At 46.4% G+C, this 5,254-nt stretch overlaps 1 pseudogene; it reads left to right on the top strand.

Moving 5' to 3' along the window:
- Positions 1–459: 459 nt before the first annotated feature.
- On the top strand, positions 460–2,144 carry LOC101719977 (uncharacterized; annotated as a pseudogene).
- The last annotated feature ends 3,110 nt before the right edge of the window (positions 2,145–5,254 follow it).

The following is a 5,254-nucleotide window of genomic DNA, read 5'->3' as shown; positions in this document are numbered from 1 at the left end:
CACACATATGTAAATACTGAATAGTTTCCCTAATGTGAGAAACTGAAAGTGTAAATAAGGACTAAAAGGTATAATAGCTAATGTGAAATAGGAAGAAAAGGGACAAAAGGGAATGGGAAGTAGGAAGGGTAGAGGAAAGGAAATAAGGGAATGAAATTAATATGAGAAAAAGAAAAAATGGAAAGAAAGTCTTTGTAAATAGGGAGGGATGGAGGGGTTGAAGGGCGAGTAGGGGAGGGTGAAAAATAAGAACCAAGAGAGATTATGTAAAGGTGCAAATTTCCAATTATGAATGTCATTATATTGTATACCTAAAATGTATCAATAAAATTAATTTTAAAAAGAACAGGATAGGTCGGGGTGGGGTGAGGAGGTTACATTTCCTGGGGTCTTGGCCCCCCAGCCCAGCCTCCTGGGCAAAGCTGGAAGGTGCTGACCGTGGGATGGCCCCACACCCACATGGACTGGGGAGGAGCCTGCTTCGGGATGGTGGCACAGGAAGAGGTGGGGCGGGTGAGTGGACTGTGCCCAGGCCCTTGCCAAGGCTGTGTTTCAGGGTGGGCAGGGTGGGTCATGCTGGGGTGGATGGCAGCTTCCAGACCTGCCTGACCCGCAGCCTGGAAGCTGCGGTGTGGTTCCTGTTCTGCCCTGCGGGGACGCGGCTTTTGGAGAGGGTCCCAGCTGCTGCCACTTGCTGATCCCTTGGTCCAGGAAACCAGACGGGGGCGGACCGATGCGTGTCTCCCCAGAGCACTGCTCCACGTGTGGCTTCTTCCCGGTGAAGTCTGTCTGCACACCTCGGGGCTGTGGTCTGGGCTGGGAGTTGCTGCTCTGCAGAGCAGTGAAGGTAGCAGGTCTTGGTGACCTTCAGTGATGTGGCTGACACCTTCATCCCGGAGGAGTGGAGACAGCTGGGCTTGGCCCAGAGAACTCTGTACCAGGAGGTGATGCTGGAGACCTGTGCAATTCTGGTCTCACTAGGGCACCAGGTTCCTCAACCAGAGTTGATCTACCTGCCGAAACATGGGCTGGTGCTGTGGAGAGTGAAGGAAGGCCTCTTGGCTAGCACCCGTGTGGCATGGCATCTTCATTTTCCTTTTACTGGCTTCATGGCTCCAAGGACTCATGGAGGATTAATTGGAACTTAGAATACGGAGATGTGAAAACACAGGAAGCACAGTACCAGAGGTGACAGAGCACAACTTCAGACCAGAATGCCAACCACCTATCTCCCAGTCAAGTCTGAGGGAATCTTGCTCCGGGGAAGGCTGACTCAGGAAGGGCTTTTGAAAAGGCAGAAAGGCTGTCCTAAGGAGACCTGTCCTGTGAGCACATGTCCTGAAGATGATGGTTTGGAAATAGAAAGTGGTTTGCACCCCAGGGTGTTACAGGAGCAAGCCCTTCCAGATGTTCTCTGTGTATGTCCAGATGACTCTCAGCGACCTGGGAAAGACACCTCAGTACTTTCATGGATGAACCCATACAGACACAAGCAGTGTGGGAAAGGTTTTAGCAGGAAGTGATATCTTGTTCTACATCAGTGGGCTCACACTAGTCTGAAGCCCTATGAGTGCAGTGCATGTGGGAAAGCCTTCAGTTAGAACTCAACCCTCATTCATCACTACTTCATTCACACTGGGGAGAAGCCATACACATGTGTTGAGTGTGGGAAGACCTTCTAATGCAGGGCATACCTGACACAGCACCATCCCGTTCACACTGGAGAGAAGCCCTATGAGTGTGTACAGTGTGGGAACGGCTTCACCTACCGCTCTATGTTTATTTGCCATAATAGGACACAAACTGGAGAAAAACTCTTTGAGTGCAAACAATGTGAGAAAACCTTCACCAATAAAGCACACCTGATTCAATACTATCTTGTTTACACTGGAGTGAAGCACTACGTGTGAATGGACTGTGGGAAGGCCTTCCAGTGCAGTGCAGAACTGGTGCAGCACCAGTGAGTCCACACTGGAGAGAAGCCCTATGAGTGTGCCCAGTGGGGAAAGGCCTTTCATTGCAGCATGTACGTTGTCCGGCACTTGGTCATCCACTCTGGGGAGATGTCCAATAAGTGCATCGAGTGTGGCAAGGCTTTCAAATGCTGGTCACACCTCCTGAAGCATGAGCAGGTCCACTCTTGAGGGAAATTTTTCAGTGCAGTGAATGAGGGATGTTTGTCACACGCTGCTCATTTTTGTCTTTGCTAGTGGGGCCTGCATGGAAGGAAAACCCCTGGAGTGTAAGGAGTGCTGGGAAACATCACCTTTATTTCCATATTCTTTGGTTAATTCCACTAAACTTATGAGCAGTGACACTGGAGAGGAGCCCTGTGAGCCTTTTGAATGTAAGGAAACATCCCTTTCTGCTCAGTCTTAGGCATCATGGAAGGATTCAGATCAGAACTGAGGGGAGGCTTTGTACCAAGGTGTCAACCTCAAAGAATTCAGGCTGAGGAAGACACTGAACCATCTGCTTAGGACTCTCCCCGAGAAGGGAGACCTTATTTCCATCCTAGAATCCCTAGTGTAGGATTTCTGCATAATTGTGGCTGCAGGAAACCTTTATGACAGTAGATCACTCACTTGTCCTGGAAAACAGTGTGTTTAAATCCAACTTTCTTTGGGATTTGGCCTGTGGAGTCACAGAAGGCCTCAGTCTGCCAGTCTCCACAGTTAACATGGGAAGCTGTCTCAGCATCATATAGAAAGACATAAGAAGAGGGAACAAAGAGTGGGAGGAAAATGTATTCCATTGCACCTCATTCAGACTTCATTGCCAAGCCTTTCACAGTTTTCTTAAGCTTTACTTTTGGTAGGGATGTCTGAGACATGAAGGGGGCTCAGCCCTTAATTTTTATACATGACCACAGTCCTGTGTCAGGAGAGTGGCATTGTGGCAGCCCATTGTTGATCCAGACATCTCCACACATAAGGAAGGCAGTACTTTCTGAGAGAAGAAGGGTTGAGTGATGAGTGCTTGAACTTAGGAAAAATTGGGGTGCCACTTTAAAACATGCACCACATAAAAATGTGCAAGGGTTTGCTTTTTTTTTAATGTTTGTTTTGGAAAACTAGATGGGAAGAATGAGGCCTAATTGGCTTCCTCATTAGCACAAGAAAGTGGGCATGCAAGCATGCTAACATGCTGCAGGGAAAAGTAAAAACATCTGAGGTTAAGTTTACCCAGAGAAGTACTATGGAGGGTGGGAGACAGATGAATCCTGTGGAACTCTAATTGCTTGTGCCCGTGTCTGAATGAATAAAGCCAAGATATGCCAGACATTTGGGGCTCTATGTTGAAGGGAGTCATGAGCCCCTTGGTCCCCCAGGAAAAAAAAAGTACAGGTTTGCAATTATTGACCAAGAAAAGACACATTTCTAAAAACAAGATGCACAAGAAATCAATTCAGCAGCTGGTAGGTGATCCAAAGAAGAATAACATAAGACCAATCATAATCAATGAATAAACAGGAGAGAGAACAAATGACTTTAAAAAAATGTTCACAGAAGTAATGGCAGAAAAACTCCCAAGAAGGGGAAAAGACCTTGACATACAAATAAGTGAGGCATATAGGACTCCAACTAGCCATGATCAAAAAATATTTACACATAGGCCTATAATAGTTAAGATTCCAGAAACTCAACAGAAGAACAAAATTCTACAAGCAGTTAAAGAAACAATTCTCATACAAAGGAAAGCCGATCAGAATCACAGGAGACTTCTCATCACAAACTGTCAAAGCAAGAAGAGCCTGGAGTGTTGTATCTCAAAACCTAAAAGAAAAAACCCTCCAACCCAAATGGATGTACCCTGCAAAACTATCTTTCAAAATCAATGGATAAATAAGATATATTCATGGCAAAGAGTACCTTCATGAATACCAAACCAGGGCTCTAAATATTTTTTTAAATATTCTAGGAAAGGAAAATGAGGATAAAAACCCCAAGAAGCTCACCAAATGAAGCCATCTGGCACGACAAGATATTAAATGCAAAGGGGAAGAATCCATCAAAAAGAAAAAGCCATGACAAGGATAAGTCAATACACATCAGTTATAGCCATCAATTTTAATGATCTCAATTTACCAATCAAAAGAAATGGACTGGCAGAATGGGTCAAGAAGCAAGATCCAACAATATGCTGCATAAAAGAAACACACTTAATTCAAAAAGAAACTCATAGAATGAAAGTGAAAGAGTGGAAAACAATATTCCATATGACAGGACCCCCCAAAAAAGAAGGAATAGCTATTCTCTTTGCAGATCAAATGGATTTCAAACCAACACTGATTAAGAGAGACAAAGAAGGACACCACATCCCTGTGAAAGCTAAAATCCAACAGGAAGCAATGACAATCATAAATATATATGCACCAAACACTAGTGTGTCCAAGTATATAAAAAATACTAATGGATACCAAAAATCAAATAAGCACTAATACCATAGTAGTAGGAGACCTTAATCCCCCACTGTCACAAATAGATAGATCAGGTCCTGAGTCTTGGGGAACATGCCAAATCAGCCCACTGCAGACAGGCAGGTCTGTGCACATCCTACCGAGGTCCCAAGTCATGCAGAAGAGGCTGAATCAGCCAACTGCAGACAGGCAGCCACCTGTTCCACACTACAAAGATGCAGAGGACACCAGACAACCAGACCACCATATTGAGTCCCGCTGCTCCAGGCCCAGGGGTAGGGGCATCTGAGCCACTGTCCCACTGCTCTTGGTCCAGAGGAAGGGGCTTCCCAGTAACCATCCCTCCTGCTGCTCACAGCCCAGAGGAAAGGGCTTTTGGGCCACCTTCTGTCCCAGTGCTCCTGACCCAGAGGAAGGGGCATCCGGGCCACCATCCCTCCCAGCACTCCCAGCCCAGAGGGAGGGCCTTCTGAGCCACCATCCCACTGCTCCTGGTCCAGAGAAAGGAGCTTCCTGGCCACTATCCCTCCCGCCATTCCCAGCTAACAGGAAAGGGCTTTTGGGCCACCATCCCTACCACTGCTCCTGGCCCCTGTACCACCTCTCCTAGCTGAGAGGAGATAATCCGTGCAGGAGCCAACATCTCCGCGCCCCAGTTGAAATGAGAAAACATGTATATAAGTCTCAAAACAAGACTTCCAGATCACCTACAGCAACCCCAAAGGGAAATGAGATGGAACACTCTGATACTCAGCAACCTGGACCCACTGAACTGGCAACAAAAGGGGATCTGGAAAAAATGAAATCAGAAATAATTTCTTAGATAACAGGAGA

The sequence above is a fragment of the Heterocephalus glaber genome, unplaced genomic scaffold (genome assembly GCF_053883595.1).
Source record: "Heterocephalus glaber isolate CG9 unplaced genomic scaffold, H.glaber_assembly_v1.0 deba00001060, whole genome shotgun sequence".
NCBI classification, from domain to species: domain Eukaryota; kingdom Metazoa; phylum Chordata; class Mammalia; order Rodentia; family Bathyergidae; genus Heterocephalus; species Heterocephalus glaber.
This window is presented reverse-complemented; position numbering and strand designations above follow the sequence as displayed.